The sequence below is a fragment of the Megalops cyprinoides genome, chromosome 1 (genome assembly GCF_013368585.1).
Source record: "Megalops cyprinoides isolate fMegCyp1 chromosome 1, fMegCyp1.pri, whole genome shotgun sequence".
NCBI classification, from domain to species: Eukaryota; Metazoa; Chordata; class Actinopteri; order Elopiformes; family Megalopidae; genus Megalops; species Megalops cyprinoides.
The window spans coordinates 52,221,464-52,244,976 of record NC_050583.1 but is presented as its reverse complement, the minus strand read 5'-3'; the positions used below and the strand labels follow the sequence as shown (position 1 = coordinate 52,244,976).

The 23,513-nt window shown below is 39.6% G+C and overlaps 1 long non-coding RNA gene across 1 annotated transcript in view; it reads left to right on the top strand.

Annotated features, from left to right (window-relative positions):
• Nucleotides 1–3,867: 3,867 nt before the first annotated feature.
• The window catches only part of LOC118793338, a 23,168-nt gene continuing 3,522 nt past the window's right edge, over nucleotides 3,868–23,513 (top strand). The window contains exons 1-2 of the long non-coding RNA XR_005005654.1: nucleotides 3,868–4,165; nucleotides 17,822–17,877. This is a non-coding gene — a long non-coding RNA (uncharacterized LOC118793338). The remainder of the gene's footprint in view (nucleotides 4,166–17,821; nucleotides 17,878–23,513) is intronic.

Here is a 23,513-nt window from a genome sequence, read left to right as displayed (position 1 = left end):
TTACCAGATTAATGGGGCGAGCTTTTGAGATTTGAGACCATCTCATGAACACTTGCAGATGCTTTTCATAGCTATGTCCATAGGTTTGTTTTCATTTTGAGCCAGTTAACTTGTTAGCAGGCTAATTAGCAGGTCAAACAGCAAGCCGACTCACAGGCTACCTAAATTACTACCACGCTAGCCAGCTAGCCAACTCTTTTTTAGGCTTGATATTTCACTTGCAAGTCACAAGCTACGTCACTAGTTTAGTTGAGTCGCTAATTAAAGCCACTTTACTCCTAAACCAGTTCACACGGTAGCTAGCTAGTGAACTAATTCTAGTAAGGTCAGTAATGCTCTAGTAAACTAGAAATTTCTATCTCAGTTATTTAGCTTGCTAGTCCAGTTCTTACTATAGTTAACAAAACATCTATGATCAGATCTGGCATGAGAATTTGTAAGGGAGGGTGAGAGTGTGAGATTGAGGCAGAAAGTGTGAGAGTCAGGCCAAATGCAAGTGAGTTGACAGCTCTGCTAGTATTAGATTCTCCATGAACAAACATACAAGCTTGTATCTTACTATAACTGGTTTTGATTGCCTGCTGGAAAAAGCCTAATTACCTGCTTCACAAGGTGAAACGGACAGTTATTAAAATGAATTTAAATATTTCTTTATTGAAATTATGTATAATGAGAAGTTTTTAAATGTAGGTCTATGGTTAGTAAACACTTGTATTCATTTGAATGGAAATAATTGTGATTCTTAACTTTGAAACTGTAAGTGGGTTCACAAAAATGAATTGTGATTTTGCTATGAAGTTGGGCTCCCATGTATTTGACCTATTTACAGATCTTTTTCAAAGCAATGCTTGAGGTGAAATATAGAATGACTGAATGGCCATTAAAGACTAGTCTGAAACAGAAGGTGATATTCAGCATAATTAAACATAGGTATAACATAATAATTGACTTGACTGATGGGGTGACCTGATCCCCTGCAGTTGATGGTGACAAATTAAATAATACAATTAAAGGCTGCAAGGCATTAATACTTTTTTCATGATTTAAACAGACATTAAGACATTTTTGGAACTACAATGGCTAAAATGCAGATTAAATCACTCTTTACAGTTTATTAAAGGAACTGTGTTCTGTGCTGATTTCACTGTTATGGATGAAAAATAATGATGATCCTCAGTGATGAGGTCATTTCAAAACCTTTAAAACTGAGCATGTACTATGAAAAACAACAACAACAACAAAAACAGCTTATGTTCATGGTACACCTCCTGATCCAGGTCTCACTATTCAGTTGGCAGCATAGATTCATAGTGGTGACTTAAGTCTTGTTCCTGTGGCACAGATAATCATGTGAAAAGACAAGATGGTGGGCGCGATAAATATTCTCTGAATTAAATATTAAGATGCTTGTGCTGTGTACAGGGAAGACTGACAGAAGGGAAGATTTCCAGGCGCAGGTATTCCCTTGCCTCTCCTGTGCCCAGACCTTGCAAGGAACTTCCCCTGCTTCTGAACTCTTGTACTGACTAACCTCTGGCTCCAGAAGTTTACTGCCTCTAATGCTCTTCACTTCTACAGGTCTGATCCACAGTTCACTCTGTTGAGCACTTTGCCTTGCCAGTCTTCTGCTTTAACTAACTGCATCTGGTGAGAGGAGAACAAGAAGAAGAAGGGAAAAAAATGCCAGGTTATTAATAATTTCTTAAGGATTTATATACAGAATTAAAAATGAAGTTTGTTTATACCCATAAATAATACATATGTTTTACAAACATGTAATTATACTTCCCTGTTTCTTCAATCCCTCTCCAGCTGAGCCAAGGCAAGTGGGAGAAAAGTAGACTAATCAAAGTAATAATTAAAGAAGAAAACTAGAACATGACATCATCCTTGAAGTTCAGTTGACCCGCATCCTATTTACAGAATATTTCTTTATATTTTTTTTGCAGTGGCATTTTATAAATCTAGTTTAATTGACAATGTATCACAGTGGCTTTAATCTGTCATGCCTATTGCGTCATTCCCAGTATTGGGGTAAAGTGAAAAGTAATCGCTGTAAATTCTCCGTACAGTTTCACTGACTCATGGACAGGTCAAAACTTCTTAAAGGATTGCTTGGCTGAGCACAGTTAGTTCTGAGCGCCTCCAAATGTCTCATCTGCCGGAAGTTTGAAAATCCTTGGTCCCCTCAGAATCGCGCTGCAATTTGTTTAATGAAAATCCAGAGCAAAAAAGCAAACAGAATGCAAAACCAAGCCTGTAACAAGCCATTAGCTGGAAAAATGGTTTGGTGAATATTACAGTACACAAGAATAGCAAAACAGGCAAAAACTGCCTGGGGAGAGAGATTTAAATATGTAGTATACTAATATTTAATTTATTTTCTTCACATGGGAACAAGGCATTTAGCAGCAGCGTTTTTAGATCATAAGCAAGAAAATATAATGATTAATGCTTCCTCAAAATGACCACAAAATATTATTTCTGAATGTGAATTGTGTACAAATAAAATGGGCTGTGACTGCATTTCCCATAATGCTAGACTGAACTGGGAGTTACTATTTGCATTGAACCTGCATTAAACAAACCTCAGTGTACTTGTATGTAGTACATAATAATATTGCAATTTTGTTTTTACACGGATGTGCACATGTTCTGCAAACAGCAAAATGTTCTCTTTCCAACCTGAAAAATGCAACTATCTGCATTTGTTAAGATATGGTGAGAAATTTGATGTAGCTGATTTTCGAATGAGCCATATGGTATGGTAGAATAGAATAGGATAGAATAGAATAGAATAGAATAGAATATATCCTTATTGTCCTCCAGGTTGGAAATTTGAAAGAACAACAACTTAAGAAACTGACAGGCAGTTAATAAGACAAATACGTGGACAAGGACACATACCTTGGGAGACCCTTATACGAGGACCAACCAAAGTTTCCTTTTTTCCCAAAATTTTGCGCATGATTTTGTTAAGAACTAATTTGTATGGAAACGTCATCAGGACCTGACCATGACATGAAAAATTTGATATGGCCTTTTATATAAAATATAATAACTTTAACCTGTTGAAAAAAAATTGTTTTTCTTGCTTGTCCTACAAAAAGAAAATCTGTCAGCTCAGGTATGTTAAGAGGGTGATAGTATGGATTGTCTGGATTGTATACATGTAAACACCATGTCAGATGAACATTCTATTGCTTTGTAATGTGAATCGGTTGACTGTCAGGCAAAAACATGCTTGGAAATGTTAAAGTTATAAAATCCTCCATTTTTAACAAATTTCAAACTATAAATGACTGTTTACAGAAACATTGATATAAATGTAAAACAACTATAGATCATAACAAGAAATAAGAATTAACACGTAAATGACATAAAATCAATACAAAAAACAAGAACTAACTCTACATTTTAAGTGATTGCAATCCACAAGATGTAATCATGAGTTAGTTCATATTATTTTACTAATAAAAAGAAAAACTGCCTTCAATGATCATCAAATTTCCTCATCATCTGTGTCATCAGCTAAGCTGAGAGAGATGTACATCAACAGGCCAAGATAGTGTCTTTGTTTTATAGAATCCTGATCTTTAGTGACATCTAATTGAACACCATGTTCAAGCCATTTTGGTACATAGCAGAAAAATGTTTCTACGTCCTGAAATGGCCAAGATAAGATGAGATGAGCTGGAGTTGTTTTTGAGCTAAACAAGAGAACTGCTTGTGATACAAAAATATAGGCAGACTTTGCACTCACTGTTGTGGAGCCAATTTTACGTTTACTGATGATGTATTAGAACTGAAACTGGCAAGCCTCCTGTACACAGCAAAAAAGTGGGAAGTTGCTATGTGGAAAAATAACCCAACTATTCAGCAGAGAATGAGGTAAGCTCATATGGCCGCAATTTGCGGCTTTTGGGTTGTAGGGGTTAGAAGTAGTCAGAGGTTCAAGAGCAAGTCCCTTAACATCTGTGAGCTTAAATCGAGTAGCAAGGGATTTCAGTTCATATGACCTTGTGGTTAGTTATGAAACAATATCCGAAAGTGTAACAAGTGGAAAGGTACCAGAATCCAAAGGAAGTGGCCACATTGACTAGAGTTTCAGTGGAATTCACCATAGAAGATAATTCATGAACGTCAGCACTGATTGCATCCTAAGGTCAGTGAATTTTGAGATGTCAATATAAATCAGTCAAAATAAAACAAAAATTCAGAACAATCACAGGTAAATTGCAAGTATATAACTTTAGTAACTATAACTTTTTGACCATACTAGTGTGCCCTAGGTGAGGTGCATATACTGTATATATATATATATATACACTAGGGTGCAAAATTATTGGGATACCTGGGCATTTTGTGGTGTGTGGATGTGTCCCTGTAGCTATTAGTTTTATCACTCGAACCTAATTTATGGTGTGGCGAAAACAGTTACATGTTTTGGCAACTATTAACATTTTCAAAACATCTCTTTATGTGGTTGGCACACGATTGCCTGATGACTACCCTTATTTCCAACATTTTAATAATATGTATGACATTAATTCTGTCAAACAAACCGACAATTCCATGACATTAACTTAATTTTAAAAGGTACCTACATACTTATTGAGTGCAGACAAGTGAAAAAAATGACCATCACTTCAGTTAGGCCTGATTGAACGTTGCCCTGCCCCCTAATTGAACACTCATACAGAAGCCTATATAAACCTAAGAAGGTTGGAACATGGTCACAGAAGATGAAGCTGAAATTGACACTGACATAAATATGACTTTCCCAATGTCTGATGGAATATGCAACAAAAATATTGTCGGTTTTCCGAAAAAAAAGTGAGTGTCCCAATAATTTTGGACCCCAGTATATATATGCATAATATAAGGGTAACGGATGAGTTTGTGTGCGTGTGTGTGTGTGTATATATATATAAGCATTGATTGCAATATTATTATGAAAAGCATTAACTTCAGTGATTAGTTGATCACTGATGAGCTATGCAGTGGTCTGTTTCTTTTTGCCATCATTTGCCATTGCCTATATATACAGTGTAGATGACAGAGCTCCAATGTAAAATATTTTTTGTGTATCTCCTTGTGTAAACTTGTGTAAGATTGTGTATTCTAGTTTGTGTGTTCTGGAAGTAAAGGACGGGGTAGCCTCATCATACTTGTTATAGTGTTTTAATTGCATAGGAGCATTGGATGGGACTGGGGGTGTTCAATATTTTAGTGAATTGCAGGAGTGAAACCAGTATTTTTTTTCTCCCTAAGAGATCTTTTCATTTTAAAATTCTGAAGACACAGAAGGAGAAAAGCTGCATCTCTGCATCAGATATACATTACAGATGCAGTTTGGTTTTATATCTTTGCGGGCCTTTTCTTGTAAAATTGCTGCTTCCATTTGTTTGTTCCTAAATACAGTGTAATGAAACTACAGCATCATGAGCTGGCATTCCTGCATTGTATACTATATACCAGATGTCTCAAGAGGGCAGCGTTAATTCTGAGATCTTCTAGGAGGGCCAGTGAACTCATAAAGAATAATGTTGGGGAACAACCTTTGTTCACAAAAGTACAGTAAACATGAATCAAATTGAGTTATTCACAGTGGATCGGAGTGAGTTTTAAATGAATTTTCACACTAAAATTTTAAAATTTAGCATTATATAAAATTGCACTTCTTAACTGTCACCTAAATCTCTCTTTTATGCAATTAACAAACCATTCTTGAACTCCACATTAAAAGCTTAGGGTTAGATTTGAGTAGTAAATAATTATTAACCCCATCATACCTCCTTTATTGATTGCTGAATACTTAACCCTTTTGCCCGTATGGTCACACCGGTGTGATTTGCCATTTAGCATGTATGCTAAAACTGCTGCGATTAGAACACTAGATTGGAAAAATTCTAGCTAATTTTAGCTTTGAGGAAACAGCACTAAAAACATACATAACACTAAAAAATACAGCAAATGCTAACTGAAAACTATGAGAAGCTTAATAACACTAATGAAAACATAACAAACCATGTCATGTAACATGCACACTACATAGCCTAAAAATAAGTTATGTGTGAAAGGGTTAATACCATAAAAATCTTCAAAAAGCCAGACAGAAGCAATTTTGAAGCAAGATTTTTTTTTTTTTTTGCAAAATGGCAGGTCATTATTTTTCTTGGGAATGTCAGAGCTATTTTATTGAATTTTTGGTGGAGAGAGGTGCGGCAGTTTAAGTTCCTGCATGTCTCTACTCCACATGTGTAATACAACCATACAAATTCTTTATAAAATACCTTTAAATCTGACACATGTCCATTGTCAGTATAATCAGTCACTTACAGCATATTTAGCCATTTTTGGTCCATTTTACTGGTCCATATCTGAGGCTTAAATCGAGTAACAAGGGATTTCAGTTCAGGCCCATATGATCTCGTGGTTAGTTATGAAACAATATGAAACACGCAACTGGCTTTGCTAGGTAATGCTATCTGTTGTTGGGTGGCACTTGCCTTTTGGCTCTGTGTTTTGACACAGTTTACATGTTGTAAGCCAGCCCACATTTTGAACACTGGATTAAAAACCTGCACTGACCAATCAATTTAGCTAGGAAACTAGCTTTTGGTCATGGTTAGACATACAGTATACTATAATGTTTTGGACATAAAATCTCTACCAAGAATCTATTTCCTGATTTTTGATCAATAATTCTAAAGGGGAAATGAATTGAGTGAACTCAGACGAATTAATTAGGCAAATAAAATGTGTGCACACAGAATAAGACTTTAAATCTTTTTTTTCTGCTGAAAGTTAAGAGTAAAGTCCAGTACTGAAGCATTTCTGATAGGAGTGCTAATATACAGTATCATCCTCTGACCTTCGACATTGAGATGCTAATAGAGTACATATTTTAGGACATTTTCAAACATCAGCCAGAAATATCAAAACCTTAAAAGAACAGATATCATTCCTTGTCATCAAATACATTGTCGTTCCTGATCCATTATGGCTTCATTCGAAAATCCCTCATCCCAAACATTCTCATACCCCAAAACACCACACAGTGTGAAAACACAACATATAATGCACTGTCATGGCATTCTGCTTCACTCTTTGGACTACTACTGAAATAAAGATTGTAACTTCACATGCTGTCATGCAGTTTGATCACATCCCAAACTCATAAAACTTCATAAAAATCTCCCTCACTTCAAGCAGATACATGTATTGTAACAGATCATTACATGTACTACTCAGGCAATTAAAATACTAGTTTGTTAATTGCTGCACTAAAAGCATGGCTACTCATTGTCTGATTATGTAATAGAAGTGGGTATGATGTCTTCTTCGATGCTACTGCTGCAAACTGGAAAGGTAGCCACCTTAAGGTATTATTGCATGGCTGTATCATATTTTAAATAAACAATGGGTGACAGTTATGCTACATAACATTGAACGTAAGGGGTTATAAAGCACTGCCCATTTGGAAACATTCACCCACATGATCACTTCTCCTTTTGACGTAATATTTTTTTGAACCTGATGCTCCCTACATTACTGGTGAAATGATGCTTTAGCATAGCTGGATACAGTGGATGGAAAGTGGGTGAGGGGTGAGGCCATATAGTTCTCAGATACAGCTTCAGTATTTCCAGCTGATATTTAACAATGTCCTGAAATGGACAGAACAATATACCTGTGCTGGTTACCAGTCAAATAATTAATACTCTGAGCATGCCTGATTAAATTAATTGACAGTAAAATGATCTTTATTACACATATGGGGGTTTTTCAGGTAATGTCACCTAGTGCCAAGATTGCTAGTTGTCAGTGAACAAAAAGAGACATAGAGATGTATGTCGATTACATTGCTGCTTTGCGTGTTTACAATGACATGTATTGAGGGAAATATGCCAATATCTTAGACAGTATATTGTATGCTTTCTATATAACTATTCAGCAATAAACAAGATTAAGAGGAAAAACAAAGACATGATATCTAGCACCCATCAAAACTTTGATTTTGTTTCCTAAATGTTCACATAAAAACTACCCCAGGGCAAAAAAGGGAAACATTCACATATCTATTCTGAACTGTATCTGCTCTAAAGATGTCCCACTCACCTAGGCGCAAGTACACGCACACAATACTGCAGCTCTCCCAAATGCACTTTGCAAGGCTAAAAATCCCCGATGCATATTATAATATGGTGCGCAAGGCCTCGTTTAATTCACTGATTTCACATTCCGATCACTTTCTCCTTTACAGCTATTTTTACTGGGCTTCATTAATCTTTGTTGAATACAATGGCATACATCTTTAATGTGGCTGCTGTCAAGTCATATTTCTGTTAGAGAGCTGCAAACTGAATGACAGCAAGCAATATTAATAAATTTAACATGGACTATATAAATTTTTTAAGGGAACAAGAATGGGGAGTCTCCGTTTTTTTCTCTCTCTCTCTTTCAAATCGTAGGATTTATGGCATGCTCAATAGACGCGTTTTCTCAAACTTGAGGGCCTCAGTATAAATAGATTTACATCTCATTAATAAGTAAATTAGGAAAATGCCTTTCAAGTAGAGACAAGTACATAAGCATAATCTCCATATTAAAGGAGTAGCCTTTGATAAACCACAGAGGAATAACAGCAGCCGGCTATATGTCATGCAGCTCGTGTCTGAACTCTGCACATTCCCACCTTTAATTACTGTGGATTTTCATTATGGAGTAAGTGTCTCACCACCTAGGTGCTATAAATGAGCAAGCATGCAGAGTCCACCCCAATCATTTTGCAGACGCCGTGGAAAAAAGGTGGTAACAGTTACGGAAACGAATTATCGCTGCTCCCTCCTTCCTTTCCCCTTTCCTCCTCCTGTAATAACATTAAAATATTAAGATTAATTCCTTCAAAGCTCGCAAAAAAATTGACGATTAAGGATGCTATTTCAAATTAAAAAAATTACTGCTGTGATTTTAGGTTTTCTTGCCAAGTCCCAGCAGAGATAATTTGCTGTACATTTAAACCCGGTGAGAACCCGCCTGTCTGTGTTAAATAAGAAAGTTACGGTTGATATGAGGCATGGTTTTGCAGTAGCTTTAGCGATTATAGGAAATTATATGCAAAGCCGGAGTCCTGATCCGAAGTTAATTTATAATTGTGTAGAACTTATTAATTAGCAATGTTGTTATTAGAGGAGCAAGCACTACAAAGGATTTATGCTCAGCCAACAACATGGTGTGGAAACATACCAGTCCCTCTTCTCCAGCCCCTTAATGTTAGCCATTAGTTTATTTTATAAAACCTTTTTTTTTTTATCAGGAGCACACAGTTCAACCTCAGCCACCTTCAGTATCATTGCAAACAAACATAAACATTGCATTTTTATCAATGATTAAAAAGTCCCCCCCCCCCCCCCCCCCCCCACGCACTTTGGTGCCAGCATACAAATCATTGATTGCTTTCATGATTATGCAGGTAAGCCTTAAGGTGCACAGGTAAACAAGCACCGATATCGTATTAAAGGTACCTCAGTCCATTCCCTTGTCAAGCACACAATAAAGAAAACAAAATAATCATTGGCTTTATGATATTATCACCAGCCGCTGTGGATGTATTTTTTTTCTATGAGTAAATGCGTTAATGACAGAAATATTTGAAGTCTGCCTTGGTCTAAATAAAGGCCTCATTGAAATCAACGGGATATAACATATTGGTTCCAATTTTCCATCATGGGCTTGCTGCCAATCTAATTAATTTGGTGTGGAGTGGGCAGTTTGCTCTCAGTATGCCAACAGCGAAAAGCATAAATAAGGATCAACGTCATTCTACACATCCTGAGGAGCAGATTGGACACACATGCTCCGTTAGTGTCAATCAAAAAATAAACTTAAAAGTCTTGTTCCTTATTAAAATAGCACGTTCAAAGAAAAACACTGCGCAGCTACAGAACAAGTGCCTTGGTTTGTATGGTACCTTGCATGTGGTATCTAAAAGCACTGTTCCTTATCTGGGAAACCTGTAAATATCAGTCTAAAAATACAACTCAAGGAACACTGTGAAGTAAAACCGACCAGACTACCCCTGGCACAGGTTTTCTCTTATTTGACATTTCAAAGTGCATAACTGTGTCACTCCATGTAAAAACAATAACATCATCTTCTCTGGATCAGCTTCAGAAGGGATAATACAAGTAACATGTCAGTTACTGTGGACAGTTTTCTCTCTTTGGTGTGTGTCATTGTTAATACCATCATTCACTGCAGACTTACATGTCCCCTCTGCTCTTAGTGAACCCGGAGAGATCCTGCTATAATATCTATATATATTCATATCCATATATACAGAATTAATTCAGGGTGAAGTGGTCTCCATATAAAAAAAAATACTTTGGATATGCTCAAAAGAAATTTCCTCTCAAAGAGAGTGCATCCTCAAAGAAGTCTACGAAATCTGATATTCTTTTTAATGTCTGGATAGGCAGTAAAGCACAGCCCTGGCACTGGCTCTGCCCTGTTAACAGCTGGCCTGAATTCCTGGGACTGTCAGGCCAGATTCCTCAGTAGGGTGTGGACTTTCACTGCATGCGGTCATTCATTTGACATCAATTGTGGGCTATCATTAATAGCAAATGTAATCGAAGCTCCTTTGCCATCAGAAGTTCCTTGATATTAACTTTATTGAGGTACTCAAAGGAGTAATGCAGAGCACAAGGACTTGGGTATGTCTGAACATCAACGCATATGTGTATTTCAGAAAGAGCATGAGCGTGAATACGGTTTGATATTTAGGGGTGGGTTCAAGTGGGGTTCATCACGTGACTCCTTTGTTGCTTTAGAATCCCCCAGACTTTGCAGAGAGCAGAAAAACGGGTCTCATGCAATTCCGTCATTCACATTCATTTGCAAATGCAGTGATGTATAGCAATCAATACTTCTCAACTTTTCACGTCCACCACTACATTCTGCGAATCTCACACTTAAATGACCAATGGGCTTTTGCATTATTACTATAATTATTATTATTATTATTATTATTATTAGAGTCCACTAAGTAGTGCGGGGGATAACCTACAATGACCCACCTGCACAGATACAGTATATCAGTAAATACACCAATAGGAGACATGAACAGTCAAAATAGCAGAGATCTAGAAAACACAGAAATATTTACCCTGTTGAAATGCTTCACGTGTTTAACAAAGCTCAGTTTTTGGCATGTGCTGAAGAGTGCAAATGACAGTGCAGAAAACTACACTTTTATTATTAGTCACATGCTAAATGCGATGCAAACTCTCCGGTGAAGACTGTGTGTGAGAATCGTGCCAGTCTTTCTGGAAACTCTCCTGTCCAAGAGAAAGAAGGGCATCACCTCCACATTAAGATGACCTGCCAACCAGACTGAACGATTTTTTTGTTTTGAAGTTTTCCTTACCACAGACAATGCTGAGACAGTAAGACCAAAAGTTTCAGCCCATAGAAGAATATTATATATAATATACCATGGCATGTAGGAGTGAAGATGGTTGTTGGAGGTATTTAAGAGGAGACATGGTCAGAGTTTGTACCATAGATTCTCCCAAGGCTGAAAGTCACTTTCATACCTTGCTCACTCTGCAAATCTCTCAAAACAATGAAACAGTGTCCTAAGAGGTAATATTGAGGCGCAGAGGCATTGTTAGGATCTTGAAACATTGGGGGCTTAGCCCAGCCCAGAAAGATTTGTGACAAAAACGTTTGAGAACCGCTGAGCTAGACTAGCTAGCTAGCTAAAGAGCCCTCTTCTTCACCAACCTGAGCTTGTAGATGAGGCAGTGGCACTCTCACGTCCTGATTCATCTGCTGCTACAGCAACTGGAGATAACCCTTCCTCTACCTTCTCTAGCCTCGCCTGCGCCTTGTTGCCTTCATCCTTTTTCTTTTTGAAACAGCTTTTTATATGCATAGCCTTCAAGTCTTGCCTTAGTGAATTAGCTAGCTAGCTACCACTAGATGCCAACAATGACAAGCCCTGTAACCGGTGCGCTCTCTTTCTCTCTCTCGTGCTCACACAAAATGCACATGTGCCAAGTAGTGTGAAGTAGATCTGCTGCTTGAATGACACAGAGGTCCCAAACATACTTGCGTTTTTGATCAACGATATCATATCATTTACAAGGGCTTTAATGTATGATCGTAATGACAGATGAATATATCCGGGGCTATTTTTTATAAAAAAAAAAAAGAAAAAATTTTTTTGAGATCCTATTCATAAAACATTCGGGCTGTAGCCTTGGACCCTCAGGCCTAACGATGCCACTGCTAAGGTGAGAAGTCTCTTTCTCTCTCTCTCTCACACACACACACACACACACACACACATACATATACTCTACAGCCCCCTGAATACTATAGTCTCTCTGAAGAGAGAAAAAAAAAAAAGAAAAAAAATACAACAGCTTTCCAAACATACTAAGGCTTGGATCCAATCGAAATGTGACAAGTTAATAAATGCAAGTGATACTTTTTTTCAACAAACACACTTTTTTTTCATTGAGTCTAGTACTGAAGTCATTAAGTTGTGTTGGTGTCCAGCTAGGCATAAAAATAACCTTTTTGAAAATGAGTGAAATGTGAAACACTGAAGCACTTTTTTTAAAACTCATCTACAGAGATCGCTTTAAGCCATTTCTTATTCCTAACCCTTCATATATGTAGCCTGTAAATTATATAAATCCAATTCATCACCAAATAATAGGCACATAAAGGGAATCTAATTTAATTCTAGCCATCACTTTGTCATCCTCATTCTGGTGTGTGCTTTTAATTCACGACACTCTTAACTTGTTACATAATTAAGTGCTCCTGGATGGCATTGTTTTGGGGGCATTCCAGGCACTTAAAACATCAGTGATCACAATGTCATTTTTATTTCTTTTATCTTCACACTGTTGGGACCATATACGTTATTGTATGCATTCAAAAAAGAGCTCTTTGTCCCCCGATTGTTTCAGATTAATCTCTTCATTATTGCACAATTGAAGCACAAAGAGGGCACATACGAATAAGCACACCAATTAATATCCCAGGACACAACCTAGTTTTCCGCTTAGTTTGGACTCCGTGGCAGGCAGTCAACAATGCGTAACATGTGTTTCAGTTCAGGGAATGAATGTAGAAAGCTGTTGTCTTTACAAGATAACTTTTTTTGTAATAAATGGTACATTACTCAACATTAAAAAGAAAGTGCTCTTTGCTGTTCTTTTACTTTTAGGAGGATGTAGCCTCCCAGTTAGTTAACTATCAATTGCCAGCAACTGACTCTTTGGACTCATTTGCACGGAATTGGGAAAATGATGTAAAAGCATAATTCATCATGCAAGTACTGAATTGTAGGCCATCACAACGTGCCTCTGAGTTTGCTTTTCAACTGTGATTGCAGCCAAAGAAATACAAAGATGGGTACGTGAACATTATCGTCTCTGCAATATCCACACACTGTGTACAAGTGTATTGTCAGGATGAGAATGTTGAATGTCACTGGGCATAAATTGAGAAAATATGACACAACTAAAGAAACTCAAGCCTTTGAATATCAACTTTTCCAAAGTATTAACTTTTAAAATGCACCCATAAAGGTCACAGGAAAGGAAATTTAACTAGGTGCCATAATGTGGTAAGAGAATAAAAAATAATGGGCGAAATAAATTGTCATTAGATGGGCATGGTCCTGATTTATCGTGATATTCTACAAATTTTGAGGGTATTAAGAGTCCCCTAAAAAAGAACATTAACAAGTCACATAAAAAGCCGAAATTAAACTGGTGCCATAATGCGCGTGGGGTATAAAGAATCATGAGAGAGATAAATTGTCGGGGAATGATCTGGGTTTGAGTTTCCCGCTGACGGACCGTCTTGATGGGAGGATCCTGGTCCGTTTTTGGACTTCATTAATGAGCGCCCCGCTAACAGGCCTCATAAAAAATGGGAAGAAATTAGCGGCCATAATTTGACAGAAGATCCGAGGCAACAATAATGGCAGGAAATAAACTGACAGAGCAATGATAAACTCTGAGCCTCCCCGCCATTAGGCGGCTGGCGGAGCAAATGTCAGTCATATTTCAGCCACAGAGCACGGCTAATTTGATCTCTCTTGCTGCGCCTGAATTTAATTTCCAGATTCTCAGCCCCTTACCTTTAAAGCAAAATCATTTGAATTCAAAAGAAAAAAATGCCAGTGACAGGGAATATATGTATAAGAAAAAAAAACTTTACTTGGCTCTTTTTTAATGAGATAAAAATTTGCGGTTCTCCCCATTTTCCCTGCAATAATTGCTGATTATGTTGTTATACACTCTCAGCTCTCCAATCTCTGTGCCCAATCATGGTGATTTAGGATGGCATCTGGGGTTCTTCAAAGGCACGGCTGAAGTGTTCTGAGGTTTGCTGTGCCCTGCTTTAGGCCACAGGTAACAACGCAAGGTAAACACCGCGTGGTTACTGCTAATTACCCCCTAGGCCCAGGCAGGCCAGCTCTGTTTCAGATGACCCCTATGATAATAGAGCTTAAGGGCATATTGTATTTCTTTTGACAGTTTAATTAGTAATTCAGCGGTAGGGGCACAAAGCAGTGCTTTGCATGAATATTTAAGTGGAATGACACGCACACACACACACACACACACACAAAATCATGAAAGGCCTGTTGAACTACATGACAGACAGGGGATATTAAGCAAGTGATGCTAATCAATAATCTCTTGATCTCTTACATATTAATACTCTGCCTGCTCTTATTAAGATCTGTAATAATGAATTGGTATGAGGGGGGAGGGGGTGGGGGGGGGGGGGGTGTAGATGGGTTAGATAGCGTGTGTATGTCGGTTGGGGGTGGTTGTGTATCTCTGCTGTAGGCCCAGGCCCCCGGTGGCCATACTAAGAGACTAAGAAAGTGCACACAGGAAGCGAACTTCAGCCTCCTCCAGTCTTATCCAATATTAAGAACCAGCAGCTCCGAGCATCACTGGTGGGATATTTATTGGCCCTGACAAGGTGAAGGCATCCGCACGCAAATGAGTTGCGAAGACCACCCAGAGCCACCAGGGGCGAGGCTAGGGCCGCCTGCACGGCACCCCGCTCCTCCACTAAAGGCAGGAGGGGGGGTTTGGGAATCCAGGAGCTGCTGGGTGACGGTTGAAGGGTCAGTGACAGTTGGATCGCCGGGAACGCCTTGTTACCGCTGTCAGCGGGAGCTTTAACATCAAGTCAACGGGAGCTACCCAAAGCTCCCAACACACGCTGCCTCGGAACACCAAGGCCGTCCCATTAATAAAACAGTGAGCCCGCTACCATTTCATATTTTAACATTGCTACCGCTTGCCACAGAATGATAGATTTGAAAAAAAGAAATGTCTCCAACAATTATGACTGTGAAGGAAGTATGTGGGGTAAATTACAGCTTAATCTTATGCAGTCGGTATGTTTTCATCTGTCTTGGGAACGCAGAACTGGGCTACGGATTTTAAAGTGCACAGGCATATCAGCTTATTAGAGCTGATATCTATCTGCAGGCCTGTTTGTTAAAGAAGGAAGAATATGTTTTGTAAATGAATCGTCTTTTTCTGTGGATGTGGCCAGGTTTTTTTTGTTTTACACAGTTTCGCACTGGTAAAGCCAGAGAAGTTCTGGTGTGTTTTAGTGTAACAATATAACAGCTCCTGCATGTTGATATGGAGGTGCAAACAGAGTCAGTGGTTTTGCTGGTTAGAAAACTGCTTGCTTAGGGTGACCAGATGTCCAGTTTTTCCTGGGACAGTCCCGAATTTCAGCCCCTTTTCATGTGTCCCGACTTATTCTGAGAAAATCTTGATTTGTCCCGTATGTGTACCGTATTTCAATGGGTTTTCTGACTGCAGTTGCTATTATTGTAGGTTCTCATTGCATTATGCACACGGCCCTGTCTGCTCCTGCACAATGAAGGCACAAAGTACGTGGACATCTTATCAGCACGAATCACATCATATCATACAAAAATCGATCCTAGCCTGCACCCCCAAGCCCGCCTGCGCAGCACGCGCTCCCAATTGAAATGTTACAAGATGGCTGATTATACTGTAGTTCGAGGGATGGCTAAAGGCTAGCCAGATAACTACGGATTTCATTAAATATGTCACAAAAACGAGCCTGTAACTTCAACGAAGACCTAAAAAGGGAATTTAAATTTCTCAAGAGGGATCCGTCAGTTTTCGATGCAAGCAAAATAATCTTTGTTACTTGTGGGGCTCATTTTCCCATTGCACATGGAGGCCAGAATGATATAGAGTATCAGAGTAAGTGTGCTACCCCAAGTGTCACAGAGTTTTTTGTGAGACAAAATTCAGAATCTGACAAAGTTTATGCAAGTGAAGGACTTTTTGCGTATCGCTCAGCGGAGCACGGGCACATTTTCCAATCTTGTGACTACACAGCTAAACTGATCAAGAAAATTTGTGATCCCAAATTTTCCTCTGCACGCACTAAATCCCAGGCTATTGTTTGCAACGTGCTAGCTCCGTTGTCAGAGGAAGAAGCGCGTTGTGATTTGGACAAGTGTTCATATGTCACATTAACCGTGGATGCATCAGATCATAAGGACATAAAGGCTACGTTTACACCGTCACTGATAAGTGACCCAATTCCGATATTTTGCTCACGTGACACAGTTCGGATGTGTTAAATGAACGTGTAAACAGGAAAAAAGCACATGGGATCGGATATTTCCAAATCAGATTCAGGCCTCCTCCATATGTGGAAATAAATCAGATATGAATCGGTTATGTGCCAATGTGACTGTCGTCTAAACAGCCAGAGCGGATTTTCTCTAGCATTGCGTTTCGTATGTCATTAAACCGCAACAATCTTGTATTTTTTTTTGCTGTGTAATAACGTAGGCCTGTTATCAGATGCACGCATTGATTGTCTATGGATGCACCCTCGGATGATGCTTTGCAGCTCATCATGTTGTGGCAGTTTGATGTACTCACACCACAACTTGTCTCGCACGACCTGGCAAAACTCATGGACTAATACACACACTGATGCGCTGCTTATACCAAACAGATGCACCAGTGTGCGATAGCCCGCTCCTGTCGCAAGCCACCACAATGCAATCCCAACGCGCATCTACACTGGGATGGCCAGACGAAAAACTGTATCCTCGTAGGAGAGGCTTGGTGATAACCGTTCGCACAACATGTCGGACGTTTCTTTACCCATCCTGAAGTCAGTGAGCCACTGGTCTTGGTCGAAGCCCGCGACAACTCGTTCCCACCAGTCCCTAGTCCTCTCCCGCACCCAAACTTCTCTTTTAATTGCTGTAGCAGCACTAATTGCCGCGTAAGCACAGGCTGCAATAACAGCCTTTTTTCCCCTTCTACGCAGAAATTAGCCAATGTTTTGTGGACCCCACATGCTTCGCAGAGCTAACATCAGGCCTATATTGGTGGCGTCCATTTTCGCACAGTGTTCAGTGCTTGATTTTGGTAACCAGACCCTCTTTCACGCATGCGAGTCGTTTCAGGTATTAGGCAAGTGTAAACACGCGTATCGGATATGGGTCAGTTTTGAAAGTAGATGTAGACATACCGTCAAAAAAATCGGATATAGGCAAAAAAATCAGAACTGGGCATTACGACCTGCGGTGTAAACGTAGCCAAAGATACTCCCCGTACTTATACGTTACTTTCAGCCAGAGAGTGGTGTTAATATTAAAATAGTTGAGTTTTCATCTGTGCCTGGTGAAATGTCAGATCTGCAAACGGAATATCTTGTTAAATTAATTGAATTGTCATTGGACTTTGTGCAGACAATATGAACACAAGGAAGAAAAACGTCTGGAGGAAGCTACAGGGAAACTCAATTGTGAGTAATACCCATTGTTTTATTTTTCTTTAATTTTATTATATTTTATGATATTAAGATAGTGGTCAATGGTCCTGAGTAGCACCATGTAACATGTTTGTGCTGGTGACGTGTTTCAATAGCATCGTCTATTACAGTAACTCACGTGTGTTTTATTATCGCCGTCTACTGGTGTGTGTTTGAGTAACGCTGTCTACTGCAGTACCCTTGTGTGTGTGTATGTGTGTGTGTGTTTTTAATTAATTTTTAAAATTTTTTTTTGGGGGTGGGGGCTGAAGTGGGGTCCACCGTTCCGTATTTGCCTCCAGGTCACCCTATGCTTGCTAAAACATTAAGATGTGCATATTATCTTGACTGCCATGCAAATCATAGGTTATAAACCTGTGTATCTGTCAGACTCAACAGCCCACACAATCCATGTTATCTTTGTATTTCACCTCATTCAGTTACAGCCCTGTAAAATTTCAACCTCTCACAATGCTTTTAGATATCATAGGGCCTAGGCAAAATGAAGAGCACATTTAAGTTGATGTTACTTTTTTCTTCCTTGCTCAAACTTTTTGAAATAGGTTTTACCTTTAAAACAGAAAAAAATATCTGTGCGGGATCAAGTAATAATGGTAAATACTGATTTTTATTTTCTATGGATTTTGCTTTTGGCTTTATACTTTGTAGTAGACTGAAGTGCTCACTAGATCTGTATTAAACTTCTAAAACCCTTACCTTTACAGGGTACGTGTGTGTGGTTGTGTGTTTGGGTGTGTGTGTGTGTCTGTGTGTGAAGAGATATATACAGTGGTGGGACACAATAAATCAAATATACTAAATTATGTGTGTTAGCTGTCAAGAACACTGATCCGAGTCAGGAGATAACCATCAAGATTTAAAAAGTAAACATATTCCAGAGTAGGAAGTGATAAGGTCAGGAAAAGTGGAGCCGGGATCGAGTGTTTTAACACTCTGCCTGCGAGTTACAATGCCGCAGAATTCTCTCAGGCGCAGATAACATGAAAACAAATTACTGTGGTTCCAAATAGGATGTTTGACAAGGAGTAAAGAGCTGCCACGGCAGTAGAAAACCACACTTCGGTAAGGAGATATTTCGTTGGCCGGCGGCGCAGCAGGAGAGAATGCGGCCGGGCCGAAGACCTGCAGGGGTAGCCCGGGCGTCTGGAAGCAATTACGGCCTGCACAAAACAAGAAAATTCCATATTACCTCGGCGGACGTCTGCGAAGGCAGTTTGCGGAGGTTATTTTGGTGAGGTTTACTTTTCGGAGCTTAGCAACATGCATTTGTTGTCGCCGGGCTATTAAATACAATGGACACATGTTGGCAGGGACCACATCGGAGAGGGATGGAACCGATTACGGGCACGTCCGTGAAATAATAACGTAAGTGGGCCCGGTGCAGGACTTTAATATCCCCTGACAACACTCGGTTGTCAATAGCCGCTACAGTGTCCAGGATGCTCCGTGGATCCTGCCAGGACTGCGGGATTTATTCCCCTTCAGCCCACTGCCAGAAACAGGAAATGCCAGTAAACCATGGGAATCCACACAGGACACGAGGAGAAAAAAAAAAAAAAAAAAAAAAAATGAAACAGACAGGAAGTGGAGGACGGTTTGGAAAACGTGTGTGAGATTTCTGCCTTCTTTTAAACCTATGACAAATGTCCCCTCACCCACACACGTTCAAAATGGCAATCTGGGAATTTAATTGTGCACATCTTGGACTGTCCTTCTTTTGATTTAAACCCAGGTAGGGTTTCATGCAATAACATGTGAGCACCTGGTTAACACGTTAGATGATACTTAACAGTTATAAATCAGTTTTTTAATAGGTCCGCAGCAGGGATATTTACTGCCCCGATTGTTCAATTTGGAAAGCACAAAAAGTTCAAGCACTGCTTAAGTCTTTAACTGAAACCATACGTCCTCTTTCAGCCATTTTTTGGGACAAAAAGAATAGGTAGAAATATGATATTTCCAAAGTGCCAAGGGAGGGGAAAGGCAGAAAAGACAAAAGGATCAAGTGATGATCTTTTTGTTCTTAACCTTGTCTGAACCTCAGTGCACTTTTTTTTTTTGCTTTCCATCCTGCAGCTGCCACTTTGTCATATTCTAAATCAGCATGAATCAGTGTCTACACATATTTAATGTCTTTTGATTAAATTTCAGTTTATAGTCTATTGTGCTGCTCCCTGCGATAGGAGAACATCACTTTGGGGGGTAACTCTTTGTATCCAATATCTGCTAGTTTTCTTTGGCTGCATGCAGTCACTGTTGTTGGAGTAGCACTACTTTATTAATGTGTTCATATAATATTATTTCATTTTTATGAACTCCCTGATATATTTGGTTTTTTAAGTGTACTGGCGGATGATATTTAAGATTAAGCTAAAGTTGTTACAACGCAGACATCTTTTTATATTAATTTGAGATCTTGATGTCTCAGCTGTGTGTGGGTGCACTCTGGTTTTACGGTGACATCACTATGGTCGGCAGTGACACTAGATATATATCGGTTAATATGCTATCCGTTATTGGGTAATATCATTTTGTAATTTAAAATAGTGGCACGCAACATGTATTACAGTGTACTGTGCCCCCCTACACTGGCAGTCACTGTGTTCCATCGTAGATAGAGCGAAACGATTCAGACACAGCGGCATTAAAAATGAGACCGGTCTCCGTTAGATCAACTGTTCCGCACATTTACAGCATCACTGATCGCATGGTCTATTCTGAGAAGACTGGTGCTGAGGCCGGGTAGCAGGAAAAGTAATGAGCGAGTGCACGAAACAAAAAATAATAATAAAAAGAAAAACAGGTTAGCATGACTGAGGCTGTCGTCGTCAGTCGCAGGCACTTGTTGCAATACACCGTCACGCCAAGTGCCATGGCGGTATGGCGGGGAATTCTCTAGACAGCGGAGATGTAAAACTGCGTGACACATGTAAGTGCGGGCGTCTTCGTCGTCAAGTGTGTACCAGCAAACAACACGAAGCCCCCTGGGGAAGGAATAATGGTTGGGCACATTCTTCTTTTAATACCCCATTACTGTCCCATCAAAAAACATTCTGCGTGCATGAAATGACAGGTTGAGATGCAAAAAAAAAAAAAAGTAGGAATAATAATCACTGTGGTGCTGAATAACAAAAAAAGAAAAGAACAACGAACCGTGATTTTTGGAAAAAAAAAGGAGAAGCTTTTTCAGAACATACAGAAAGTGTACAAATCAAAGTAAAACGAATATGAGAAAAATATACAGTATTGTCAAAATGGGCGATCGTGCTCCCAAACATTAATAACAGTTATGTAAGCCTTCTGCTTATTAAAACAGAAAAGTGCTGGGTTTGAATCCATGAGGAAAGAATGAAATCAATTATGAAATCCTGAATGACATCTTTAATATAAATTAATGGACCATCTGGGAATCGTGTCCCATTATGTGTCAGGAAAAGTTAGAGTGCGAGAGGTTTGTTGCACACGTGTGGTGAATTCCTCTTTGGAGCAGACACATATCTCCTCTAACCCCTCTCACTGGCAGATTCCCTATTCCCCAAAGTGAGGCGCCTCCATGCAAACTCTCACAGGGCCCAGACACCGCACTGTTAGGATTTCTGACAGGAAGGTACATTTTTAATGTGGATTATATATGTAGCCGCTGTGTGGCTGAGAGGATTAAGGAGGGCAATGTCTCACTCGCGGTTGGGTGAGTCCGCGACCTGCCGGCCGAAGCCCGCTGCATTGTGACATCACAGACTTTAGGAGATCACTGTAGCTTCGTACTATGTTCTCATAATGCCAGTATTTGCAGTGTGCACTTGTAGAAGGTTACTGCAATAGCTAATTCTGGAATGCTACTACTGGAAAAGTTAGGCAAGTAGGCCATCTTGCACTGGAACACTGTGTACATATATGTATATATATATGTACGCATATGACCTCAACCCCATCGAGCACCTTTGGGATGAACTGGAACGGAGATTGCGAGCCGGGCCTTCTCGTCCAACATCAGTGCCTGACCTCATAAATGCTCTACAGAATGAATGATCATTACAAGTCATTACATTAAGTCATTACAATGTAATGGTCAGGTGTCTGAATACTTTTGTCCATATAGTGTGTGTGTGTATATATATATATATATATATATATATATATATATACACACACACACACACACACGCACACATAGATGTGAGTGGGGTGTGAGTATGTGTATATGTATATGTGTCTGTCTGTCTGTCTGTGTTTGTGTATGTGAGTGTGCATGTGTGTGCTTGACATTGAGAACCTTTTCACCTGTTCATCTCTCCTGCAAGTGGGGAAAAGTGACATCATAAGGTCTTGACATGGGACCAGGTGATGGTCTTACAGCCCTCTCTGAGGCATGCTTTCATCAGTGAGGATCAGGCGGACAAACTTTCGGGGGCTTCCCTTTTGCTTGGTGTGCCAGTCCGGGTGCTGTGCCAGGGTGACTCCGAGCCACATGGCAAGGCCCTCTATGACCCGTGAGGGGGAACTGTTGTGCTCCAGGCAGAACTGCTGAAGAGCAGATGCCCCCCCCCCCCCCCCCCCCCAAATTGCTGGCTTCTGCCTATGGTGGGAGTGTTCACGGGTGCAGCACTGATCCAGAAAGAGTGCTAGAGCTGGAACGGGTTGTGGATACCAGGTCCGAGACACACGCAAGGGGGACATATCTGTGGATGGAGAGGAGCTGAAGGCAGTCTCGCCAACCATCATATGAGCCAATCATTTTTAATCAGAGAGGGAGGATAGGTGGGAGAAAGACAAACCAATGAACGCAAAGATAAAACTTTTATTTAAAATATATCCACAGTAATGGATGGAGGGCTTTCCAATGCATAATTCTGGAAAAAGACAATAGTGTACATATGCTTTCTGAGACAAAACATTGGCTGTTGAACATGTTTAGAGTTACATTTTTTTGTGTAATAACATTAAATTCTGTAACACAATACTTTTGAAAGATAAGAAGGTTAAGACAGTACTTTATAAACAAAGATTTTCTTCCCATAGTGGAGAATTACATGGACTTAAGGTGGAACGTGTTAAGTCTGCGCTAACGTTCCTGTGTGGGGTTTGTCTTGGTGGCATCTGACTGCCAGGGTGAAAACAGATGTCAGGCTGAGCTCCCTGACAGCCATCTTGTGCCCTGTTGATGACCTTGCTCCAATTAGCAGAGAGGGGCTCAGCCATTTATCTCTGCTATCCGAGCATCTCCTTAAACACCCACACTGATAAGCAGGAGCTCTGTAATTACTGGAAATATAAATTTACTATGAATAATGAATAGGGCTGCATTATGAATGTTTTTAAAGCAATGAATTATGCCTATAGCTTATACACATGAAGGCACATTTAGGGGTGGTGTGTCTGGGAGATTGGGGGATGGGGAGCGGTTGACAGAAAAAAATTCCTGAGGTCATCTTTTTCCCACCTATTGTTCAAAGGGTCAGTGATATTGCAGTAGATTAGCAATGGATCGTTTTTCAAAATAGCGCCCTCTTATGGTTCAAGTGGGTCCCAGCGCTGGGATTTATTAAGGACGCGCATGCTTTTATTTCTCCTGACAAAAAAGTTTTTAACCCCTTCGGAGGGTGCACAGC